Source organism: Protopterus annectens, chromosome 2.part0, assembly GCF_019279795.1.
Source record: "Protopterus annectens isolate FY-2018-M chromosome 2.part0, PAN1.0, whole genome shotgun sequence".
In the NCBI taxonomy this organism is placed as follows: Eukaryota; Metazoa; Chordata; order Ceratodontiformes; family Protopteridae; genus Protopterus; species Protopterus annectens.
This window is the reverse complement of record NC_056728.1, coordinates 1,381,934,228-1,381,947,108: the sequence shown is the minus strand read 5'-3', so window position 1 is coordinate 1,381,947,108 and position 12,881 is coordinate 1,381,934,228.

The window sequence follows — 12,881 nt, the reverse complement described above, 5'->3', positions numbered from 1 at the left end:
AAATGCCCCTCTAGTGTAATATTTGTCTGGGGGTTATACATTTCTCTGAACTTGCACTTCAAACACTCAGGGGTCTTCCCTTGACTCAGCTTGTATAACAATATAATGGTTTTCACTTTCTCCTTCATATACTGCTGGTGCATATACAAATAAACACTCTGTTTCTATGGCCTCTAACCCAGCTAAGTTTACCAAAATGAATGCCTTGGTGCGTGCATCTTTATCTGAATAAGCTGCTTGCATAAAAATATCATACTGTTGCTCAGATATTCTCCAATTCTCTGCAACATTCTGATCAAATACAAGTGGTAAGGCCTTTCAAAATCCATTTGCCATATTAACACATACCAATGAAAAGTTTTGCAAATAAGCATGAACACATACACATATGGCAGAGATTTACACCAGTACTTGTAACTTTGCTCAGTAACACAACTGAACTTTGCAAAATAAGTTTCTAGGGCACCATAATACTTTTGAAATTATTGTATTGCTAAAGTAACTTATCATTTTAACACTTCAAATAACTGCACGATGCGAATGAACTGGGAAGGAGAAGCTCAGAGTCAATAACATTTCGAAGTAATGGTACTCTGCGAACAACCTGTACACAACACACTGAAACTTCCCCAAAATGGCAGTACCTTTCTAGGCAATTCTCTACAGTGCAAGGAACACTCTGTAATGACGGCACTTTACAACTAGACACACACAGCACAAGAAACTTTTCGAAATAGCTATACTTCGACTGCAGTTCACAAAACAGTTGCACTTTGCACGCACGTAACTCTTTGAAATACTTGCACAATAATAAGCACACACTGCATGCATTTTTACACACTTTGAGATACCTCAAATAAGTTTAGTTATGCCCTTGATACAATATGAAGCCTTAGTTATGCCAAAACTCAGCACCTTGCCAAAGAACATGCAGTCACCTTGCTTTATTTATGGTTAATATGCCCCCTTTTTGCCCTTTTTATATTCGTTTTGCTCGTTTAATCTCTTCATGCCCGTTGTACTTTTCTTGTGCTCGTTTTACTCTAAACATGCCTGTTTTGCCTAAAACATACTCATTTTGTCTTTGAACAAGCTTGTTTTACTTTTCTCTTCATCAGACACCTTTACTTTAAACATTTCCCTTACTTAATAAGCCTTTTATGTCTCCTGCTTGTTTAATAATGTGCTTTGTGCCCTTGTAATGCCCCTTTTTGTCCTTTTTACAAAATAAGTAGTTTGTGCATATTCTCATTACCATTGCTTCTTTTCTGGCTCTTTTTTGAGCTTGCTTCTCTTAGTTTACCTTCACTCTCTGCACCTCATGGCTCCAAATCTTATTCTCTGCGATCCCGGTTCTACCACCATGTCACTCTCCTACTTTCGACACAATAGAAGAGTCTTCACGGGTTCTGTTCAAGCAGCTTTATTTTATGCAATCACATCACAACAGAAGTTTACTGACTTTATCTTAAGTAATTTATATACAAACTAACTGCTGTAATCATACATGCTTACACCCTGGCTGCACTCTCAAAATGGCACTAGGAATGCCACTTGCCTGGAATTTATATGTGCACGCTCAGTCTTTGATGTGCTTCTTAAAGAAACAGCACACGGCACATGTACTCTGATCCACAGGCTCCAACAACAATTAGCAAAACCACTGGGTACTCTTTTCCATCATAGTCTAAGGACTGGCTTCATCCCAGCTGAATCGAAAATGGCCATCGTTATTCTCTTGCACAAAGGTAGTGATTCCACTGACCCTAGGAACTATAGACCTATTAGCCTCACTAGCCTTATCTGCAAGGCTATGGAGTGAATCATCATGGACCTTATCAACAAAGATATAGGTAATCTCCAAACACTTGATCCTACTCAGTTTGGATTTGTCAAAGGGAGATCATGCTTGTTAAGCCTGGTGCACTTCTTTGAGACAGTCACCAAGGCTATGGACTAGGGAAAATCTATGCATAGAGCCTACTTAGACTTAAGAAAGGCCTTTGACACTATCTCCCACTCAGGCATCATTGATAAACTCACCCAGCTAGGTATCAGCACATATCATTAGATGGGTCACTAACTGGCTCACTGATAGAGCATATAGTCAAAATAGGGGAATTCACCTTTACCAGCAGACCTGTAACCAGTGGTGTTCCACAGGGATCAGTCTTGGGACGTCTGCTGTTTAGAATCTATTTCTCTGAGTTACAAGCAAAAGTAAAGGTCTGTGGCTGACAAAGTTTGCTGATGACTACAAACTGGGAGTGGTCATAGAATCTCCAAATGATGCCAGCATCCTAAAAAAGGGGGTCTTACACAAACAAACGATTGGTGCCAAAATCATGGCCTTAAACTCAACACAAAAAAAATATATTATCATCCATTTTGGTAAGAGCAATGTTCCTGCTAACTACCACATCAATAGCAAGACCCTAAATATGCACTCAGTGGTGAGACACCTGGGCACACAAATTGACAGCAACCTTACCTTTGATCCCCCTGTCTCCACAGTGGTAAGAAGGGCATTCTATATTGCTCATCTCATAAATAAGGGAATTACCTCCAGAAAAAAATAAGTTATAACCTCCCTGTACTCTTCCCTCATCAGACCAATAACTGAGTACAATGCCCCTTTTGTTATGTACCTTTCCAAGCACCTGCAGCAATTGGAGAGACCAGAAGGGTTCCTCACAAGGAAAATTCAAGGTCTTCAGCATTTGTCCTTTGTGGATTGTCTGAAATCACTGTCACTTTATTCAGTTTCATACAGACCTCTCAGAGGCGATCTCTGCCTTGCAAAAAAGGCAATCTCTGACCTTACTTTACTGGAAATGCTGCATATACACAAGTCAAATGGTACACTGGTTACTCACTCTAAAGACCTTAACCTGGTATGTGACATTAATAGAACCTGCTGGAGGGACAGATTTGTCTCCCAGAGGTTACAACACCTTTGGAACATACTCCTCCTTCATGTCAAACCCTCTTCAAATGCAATCTGGACGATTGAATGGGTAACTGTAAATTCACATCTGGGGTTCCACCTCTTCCCCTCTTGTACAGGGGCAATAGGTGCTGATCATGGAAATAAGGGTAGAACCTGGTTGGGCTTGTAAGGGCCCTAGGGCCATTAGCCCAGTAACTTCCTATGATCCTATGATCCTATGTTGCAAAGAGCAATTTTTTTGCTTTGCTTCTTGATAGCAAGTCACATTTCCTGGGAGGACCAACTGACTTGTTCACAGGCTCAGCAGTCTATCTTGCTGCCTCATGAGTGATATCTAAATCTGGCAGTTTGACATCAGATTTTCCATCACTGGTGCTATCCTTGCTGTGATGTTTTGACTTCCCCAGACAGCACCAGATGCAACATATGTTTTGCCCTTATTCCCCAAAGGACCAGTTTCTGACAGATGTTCTAGTTGGGCAATTGCAGTTGGGGCTCCATTATGCATGTCTTCCTCTTTCTCTAATGTACAGGTTTTTGCAGAATGCAGTTGTATGCAATGCTACATTGATCCTCATTGCCTTTATTGGCCCAGGCAAATGTGACTCCTCCTGAAGCCTCCCATCAGAGACTGATGCTGACTGTTAGATCCCTAGAAGGATTTTCTTAACCACCCCTTTGGATCACCTCATCTGGATTTCCTAAACCTCAAGTTCAATGCCTGGTTTATCCAGTACCAATGATAGCCAAAGATCCTTCCTTGTCTCAGGATGTAGTACACATTCTTTTTGCATCCCGGAAAGAGTCAATCCTTACAGACTGCAGCAAATGGAAATGTTTTCCAGCTTGCGCAATCACTCGGGGAGAAGGCTCCTCTAATTCATCTTTGCCGTAAGCATTTTTCCCTTTTGATACTCTTTTGTTTAGGTTCTAGTTTCTTACTCATCAAAGTACAACTGGCCTTAATTTCCAACTTCCACCAAGTTACTGATTCCCATTCATTAGCATCTTGCAGGTTGTGCAAAGTCTTCCAGAAAGGCAACTTTCTACTGCATCCTCTGATAAGGGAACCAATTTCTCCATGGGACCTCAGTTTTGTTTTCAAAGTGTTAACAAAATGTCCCTTTCAGTCAGTGTCTTCTGCTTTCTTGAAATTTCTCTCTTGGATGTCTCTTGGAAGACCTTGTTTCTCATAGCAATCACCTCAGCCAGAAGGATTTCTGAGTTGCATGCCCTGTCTTCTTTCATTTCTTACTTAATGATTCATAAGCAAAGAGTCTCATTACATACAAAGTCTTCCTTTCTTCCCAAGGTGGCATCAGAAATGACTGCCAGTTTTTCTTCCTAATCATTCAAACAAGGGAGTACACTTACTTTATACATTAAATGTTCATTGACATGTAAGGTTTTACCTCCACAAAACCAGGGCCTTTAGAAAATATTCCAACTGTTTGTGCATTTTACTACAAACTTGATTCTAGTTTCCAAGGTACTTTATCCAGATGGCTCTCTGACTCTATTAACTTTGCTTATTCTACTGACAACCTCCCTTCCTGTGCAGATGTAAGGCTTATTCTACAAGGTCAGTGGCTACTTCTGCCACTTTCTTCAGATGTTGAAATATGTGCAGCTGCAACTTGGTCTATGATGCATACCTTTGCAAAACATTACAAACTGGACAGGATTTTAAGGTCTATGGCTTCCTTTGGAGTCATCATCATCATGGGTCTCCTGTCATGATTCCACACTGATATTTGGCAGCTGGGGAGCCTGAACTATCAGTTTGATTGGGTGACGGGGATGAATAGGATGCAGTAGTCATGTACTTACCATAATGATGGATCCTTTCATCCATGTATGTCCTACATGACAACCCTTTCTCTATCCCCCTATCAATTGTTAACTACAAAGGACCTGAGGATGTTTCACCCCCTCGCTAAGGGTACTGTGACACTCTTTCTTCTGTATTAGGCAACAAAACCAATCTGATGCAGCTTCACCTATATATGGGTAGAGGATAGACTTAAAGGAGCTTGAGGCAGAAGCACTAGTTTTTTCTGGTTTGGATCTGACAAATGGTTTGACAAGCCAACAGTTGTACTGGGTGGACATAGATGAAAAGATCCAGTGTTATGGTAAGTACATACTTGTAATTTTCTACAGATGCACACGTGAATTTGTAAAGAAATTTAACTGTGGAAAAATGTGATTACCTGCTTAGATTTGCTAAGGAAGATTCATTGTCAGAAAAGCAATTTAATACAGATCAAAAACAATTTTATTAAAGTTCTCAATGATTGCTTTGAAAATGGTATAGCTGATGTAAGAATATGTGATGGTGGTACAATATTCTTATGGAAAAAATGGGAAATGATTGAAATACGGAATTGGAGACTGATTACTATGGATTATACGGTAGTTATAAAAACAATACAGAAAGGGTTTGAAAAGTTATACATGAGGTATCAAGCACATGAGTAAGGCATTTGATCATGTGAGTCAGAGTAGTTTGTAGGAGATAATGACTTAATATGGCATTAATAGACAGGTGATGCGGGCATTAAGGTCAGCATATGATAATAATAGAGTTAGGGTCTGTGTGGTGTAGTGAGGAAATGTAGATCAAAAGAGGTGACAGACAAAGGTGCCCCATGAGCAGTGCATATTTTGTGCAGGAGTTATGAGGCTTTCAAATGAGAGAAGATGTTTATTGTATGGAGAATTGTGTGCAGATTTCTATTTTTGTCATATACAAATGATATGATACAACAAAGAATAAGATTTGAAGGAAAGAAATTGTATTATTACTGAATGAAACTTTATAGAAAGATTACAATTAAATAAAAAAGTAAAGGCACAGATGACACAGAACAGAAGGGTTAGTTTTTCAAATAAATGAACTGAGTTATTATAATAACATTTGAAAAAGTGGAAGTGGTGAAATATCACTGAAAAAATATGGAGTTGGGCAATGTTTGGAGAATATAAGTAACCACCAAAAAGAACAGACCAGTGAATAACAGCTCTACTTTCCAACCTAAAATTTATTGTACAATACAAAATCTCTTAGCGCCTCGGCCACAGCCTTTACAGAGTAAAAAATGTTTGGAGAATGTTTAGATTGTCTTATTAGAAAATAGTCTGTTTAGAGAATACTGTTGTATTAGGCAGAATAGGACATTTAGCTATCAAGTACATGACAGAAGGAAAAAATCCAATTGGTATTTAGTATTTTATGCTGTTTCACATTAAACCCAGTTAATGGGGGCTGTATTTGGCAAAAAAAGGTTGGCATTGGTGCACCTAAAAGTATTTGCGTCCTCTCTGCATTTATACTGAATTCTTAAATATAGAACAGTGGAGAAGAAAGGTATGCTTTTTCATACTGAGACTTGGATTTTCTCTTTGTGGGTGTTCTTTCTATGCTTTTAAAGTGAGGTTTCTGTGTTCTGCTCAGGTGGCATAATCTTGATAGAGGCCTGTTGTGTAGGCTGGAAGTTTTGTTTGTGTTTCTGGCAGCCATTTTCTGCTGATTGTCTTCATTATTATTGAGACTAACAAGGCCTCCTGACCTTCTGTAGTACGAGTGATTGGGTAATAGCAGGGGCTGAGTAGTAATCTGATCTTCCAACTCTTCCATTCTTAGTGCTATATAAACCCTGTGCCTTATAAAGGTTCTGCTTGTATTGTCAGGCTCTGGATTGCATTGCATAAGTGGAAATTCCTTAAGATTCCAAGAGCAGGCTAAGTTATTTCTTAAACTTATTTCACTGAATTGCACTTCTGAAACGCTTATAATTGTGCTATATAGTTGATCTACTATATTTTTGTACTGTTATAAAGCTTTTTTTATTGTTTCACTGCATTTATGTACTGTTTTAACATTACTTAACTGTAAACTGCTTTTTCAAACTGAGAGTTGTATTTTCTGTTTGTGAGTGCTCTATCTGAACTTTTCTGTGCATTTTTGTCTGTTAAAAGCATTCTCGAGTCTGCTCCTTGATCTGTTTAAAACTTTCATTTAGTGGCTACAGCTAGGAACTGTAATTTTTCCCACCCACCCACCCTACTGTTTTTCTTATAATTGGTGGCTTTGCAGTTGCCTGCCCATACTGTATATTTGATCTATGACACTCCTCCCAGTCTAGTGTCATTAGTTCACTCAATCTAATAGAGAACATTTGTGAAGGCCAACCCACTCATATTCTTAACGTTGAATTAACTTCTGTTCCAGCTTTCTCCATTTCCATTTTACTGGAAAAAAAAATTCTAAGCTTGCTTCCCCCCTTTCCTATGGCAGGTCAGATACAGATTTGCTGTGCCCAGGACTGTTTGTGAGCTCCTAAGCCCCCCCCCCCACTTAACTGGGGTTAAACTATTCCTGGAGCCATAAAGTCTGTTTTTCAAAATTTTCCTTGCAACTAGCCAGCTTTTTCGTTTTAGCACTCATCTGTTTCTTTGATCTCATCACTTGTTCAGAACTCATTGTAAGCACTAAATAAGGTACAAATTACTACAGCACTCAGCTTTCCTCACTCGTCTAGAGGAAAACAGTTTTTAGTACTTAATAAATAAGCACCTATTCAGGCATGTCTAAAGGTCAGCTCCCGGTGTTTTCTCCTGTCTACCTGATGAATCTGGGCATCTTGGGACAATGCAGCAATTGCCTCATGTACACAGACAACCCTCTCCTCCTACCACCCAACACTACGACCTGTGAGAGATGCACTTATATAGCCAAACTGGAAGCAAAGCTCTCTTTACCAAATACTGGCCTAGACAGTCAAGAGAAGGTAAACACTTGCACCGCACCACACTCATCACATAGTCCCTCAAAACCTACACCACCAAAACACACACACAGAACCACAAAACACACACCTACATTTGTGGAGGCTCTCAGTACTAATCTGCCCAAACAACAGGGACCTCCAAAGCAGAAATGCAAGCAACCTCCACCCCCCAACACAACCCAAATGACACATAGCCCACATACTCAGTGTGCCACTCAACTACAGCCCATAAGGCATAATGTACCCAACACTCTAGTTATAGGTGACTCTATAGTCAGGCACACTGATGTTCCACTCACCAGGCTAAACAAGGAAAAAGTTACTGTCAGCTGCCTGTCAGGTGCCAGGATCCGCCACATAACGCACGCACTCAGGTCACTCCACAACAAGTACAAATATGACTCTGTCATTGTCCATGTTGGTGTGAATGACCTGAGACGTACCTCCCTGGACTACAAGAAAAGAGACATGGAGGAGCTCTCTGATCTTGTAGCCCAGGCCTGTATGACCCTAGCCTTGAATAGCATCCTGCCATCACCCAGAATGACACCACAGTACAAGGACAAAATGATTGACTTTAACAATTGGCTAAGCTTCTGGTGTCATTCTAAGGGAATCCAGTATCTGTCTGCCTGGGATGACATGATTGACAGACCACGCTGCTTTGCCAGAGATGACCTGCACCTGTCACCCTTGGGATTCCAGATACTGGCAAAGGCTCTTGCCACCCCTATAGTGCCTTTTTTAGGCAAGGTTCAAATGACAAATTCACCACCGTAACAGGTACAAGCAAGCAAAATCTGAGGGTAATGCTACTCAATGCTAGAAGTCTAAACCTCAAAATGCACTCACTCGAGGCACTCCTTAAAATGGAGAACATTGACATCTGTGCAGTGACAGAGACCTGGTTCAAAGCTCCAGAGAGCACCCCTGCATTACCAGGCTATAATTCATACCACACCTTTCAGCCACCAAACCCAGACTGAAACACTAAAGGTGGAGGCGTGTCCATATTCATTAAGGATATTCACACCTCCAAGCTAGTTGCTCAGCATAATGCATCCGAGATTATCCAAGTTCAACTAACTCTGGGCAAACCCGCAATCCAGATTGTAGCTTGCTACAGACCCCCCACCATGCCCCAGGATTCCCACTCCTCTTTTCTTGATACACTGGAAAATATTAAGGTACAACGCAACACTCTAATAATGGGTGATTTCAACTACCCTACCATTAACTGGGAAAACTACTCATGTACCAACTCTTTTGCTCAACATTTTCTGGAAATCATCAATTCCAACGCTTTGGATCAACTTATCCACACCCCCACCAGAGGCAGCAATATCCTAGACCTCGTCATCACCAACATGGGTGACCGGTGTTCCACACCAGAAGTCAGCTCCTCGTTGGTCAGATCTGACCACAAGCTAATCACCCTAGACATCCACATCCCGCTCCCACCCCCCATTAGGAAAACAACCGTAAAAAGATTCTCCAAAGCCAACTTCATGCTTCTTAAGACAGAAGTGGCAAACTTCATGACACCCATGCAGATGGACAATAGAGGTACAACTGCTGAATCCTACACAAATGCACTTTATAAGGACTTACACGAGTGCATGGATCGTGCTATCCCTAACAGAACCAAAATGCTATCCTCCAAAAAAGGAAGCCAATCTGGTGGTCTTCTGCCATACACAAACTCTACAACAGAAGAAAGAAACTGTTGCAAAAAAGAGTAAAATCCCACGATTGGAGGAACTCCCTGGTCAGCCTCAGTAAGAAGCTGAGATCCCTCATAAAATCCTCCAAAGCTAGTTATGAAAACAAAATTGCCACTGATTCTAAAGACAACCACAAAGCATTCTATAGCTATGTCAAAAATCTCAATGGCAGCACTCAGATCTGCACTGAGTTACAGCACAATGACACTAAATATACAGAACAACTGATATTGCCAACATCCTGGCAGATAGGTTCAGTGCTAACTTTACCCCCCTCTCACCCCCTAAAGGGCCCATCTTTATACCGGAAGAATGCAAAGTTCCTGTAATCATGGCTGCACAGGTAAAAACTTCACACTCCAAAGCCAAGAACACAGCATCCATGGGACCTGACAACATCCCAGGCTGCCTTCCACATGAACTACAGAATGAACTGGCACCCCACCTAGGTACCATGTTCAATCATAGCCTCACCTCAGGCTTTGTGCCCACTGAATGGCGCATTGTGACAGTTATCCCACTCCACAAAGGGGGGGGGCCACAACAGACCCCAGGAACTACCGCCCCATTAGCCTGATGAGCCTCGTCTGCAAGGCCATGGAATGTATCATCATGGAACTCATAAATAAAGACATTGGAGATCGCCAAACCCTGGACCCCACACAGTTTGGGTTTGTAAAAGGCAGATCATGTCTCCTAAACCTGATAGACTTCTTTGAAGTAGTCACCAAAGCCATAGATGAGGGTAAGGTGGTTCACACAGCCTAGCTAGATCTCGCCAAGGCGTTTGACACCATCCCCCACTCTGGAATTATAGATAAACTCACTAAACTAGGTATAAATCCCTATGTCACAAGATGGGTTGCCAACTGGCTTACCGAAAGAACCCACACTGTGAAAGTAGCAGACTCCAAATCAGACTTCAGACCAGTGACAAGTGGAGTACCACATGGTTCAGTCCTGGGTCCTCTCCTGTTTGGTATCTACTTCTCTGAAGTACAGGCTAACACAGAAGGTCTTTGGCTAACTAAATTCGCAGATGACTGCAAACTAGGAGCCATAATTGAAACTCCTAACGATGTGGACATCCTACAAAAGGGCCTTACTGAGACAGATGCCTGGTGTCAAAGACATGGTCTCAAGCTCAATGCCAAAAAGTGCAATGTCATCCCCTTTGGTAAAAATTCTGTACCCATGAACTACCACATAGGCAGTAGTCTACTTAACACTGAAAGTGTGATAAGAGACCTTGGGACACAGGTGGACAGTAGTCTCTCCTTTGATAATCACATCGCCAAAGTGGTCAGGAGATCCTTCTACGTGGCACACCTCATCACAAAAGGTTTCTCATCCAGAAAAAAAGAGGTCATTGTTCCCCTCTACTCATCACTCATCACTCATTAGATCCATTATAGAGTACAACGCCCCTTTTGGTATGTACCTCACAAGACATCTACAACAACTGGAAAGGCCGCAAAAACACCTCACAAAGAGGATTATTGGCCTCAAACAGATGCATTACGCAGACCGTCTAAAAAAAACTCCAGCTTTACTCCGTCGCATATCACCTAGTCAGAGGCAATCTCTGCCTAACATACAAAGCTATGTCAAACCCATTGCTGTTGGACATGCTCCACTTAAAGAAATCCCAATCCCTCCAAGCTACACGCTCTAGGGACCTAAACCTTGTCACCACAATAAACAGAGCATGCTGGAGGGAGAGATTCCTGTCCCAGAGACTTCCCATACTCTGGAACAGACTACCTATCTATGTCAAACAGAGCTCCTCATTAGCACTCTTCAAGAAAAATCTTGATGGTTGGATGGGTAATAGGAAATTCACCCCGGGGATCACTTCTGTGGTTCTGCTTGATAGGGGCACAGGAAAATAATTTTCTTTGGTGGCGGAAGCCAGGGTACATTTTTGGCTAGGCTTGTATAGGCCCTAGGGCCAATAGCCTAGTACCTACCTATGAACCTATGAACCTATAATTGCTAGAATTTTCTTTGCAAACTACAAAGATTTTTGGCAGGGGCAACAGATGCACACAGAGACTCTCATTTGAAACTGCATTATTTTGGGTTTAAAGTCCTGTTAGCAGCATGCAATTTTGTTTTTCATTCAAGAGCTGATAGAGCAGTCTGGAATGATTTTTTTTTTATTTCTGTGTTTTGTGTTTGTGAGCATGCATGTGCATGATTGTAAATGCGTGTGTGTGTATGTTTTATATATATATAATATATATATATATATATATATATATATATTTTATATATATATATATATATATATATATATATATATATATATATATTATATATATATATATATATATATATAAAACATACACACACGCATATACTGCGGTGGTGGTGCTGCGGTAGCGTTGTCGCCTCACAGTAAGACGTTGTCCTGTTCGATTCTCAGCTAGTGCATCTTCTGTGTGGAGACATGCGTGAATGGGCATACCTTCGTTGAAGGTTGTGCGTCAGAGCTGGCAACTCGGCACGTAAAAATCTACTGCCAATCATTAGCGGACCGGAGTTCTGCTGTGGCGACCCCTAACCGGGAAAAGCCGAAAGACACAACAAGATATATACATATATATATATATATATATATATATATATATATATATATATATATATATGTGTCTACTTTGATTCACTGAAAACTCATTTCAATGAATTTCAATTCACCCTCAGAAAATCACTGAAAGCTCAAAACATTGGAAACTCATTTCACTGAATCACATTAAATTGAATGTAAGTACTGTTGGGCAAATAAAATGTATATGCCCTTTTCCCTACTGTAGTGTGATCCTGGAGTTAGTATATGTAGTAAGGAGGGTGGGGTGTGTTGGGGGCGTAGCCCGCCACCTACTTATTTTTTATATTTATGAATCTCATTTCACTGAAAGCTAACGATATAAAATCAAAAGTAGATGGGGCTACACCCCCACCCCCCAATGTAGGGGGCTGTGGCCCCCCTAACTATATTTACTAACTACAGGATCACACATCATCATCATCATCATCAGCCCCCTTGTCCCCATTTTTTTCTACATGGGGTCGGGGTATCGTGTTAACTCTCGCCGACTCTCTCGATTCAGTGCCACACTCCTGCTTTCTTCAACACTCATGCCTGACTGTCACAGATCTTCTTTCACACAATCCATCCACCTCTTTGCTGGATGTCCTTGCTTCCTCTTACCTTCTTCCTGTCTGTCCCAAATCTTCCTCACCAGATTGTCTTCTGCTTTTCTACACATGTGCCCAAACCATTGTAATCTGTTCTGTTTGATATTTTTCTGCAACTGGAGCTACTTTGGCTTCTGCTCTTATGTCCTCATTTCTTCGTCTGTCCCACAGTGTATATCCTACCACCTTTCTCAGGCACTTCATTTCCATCAC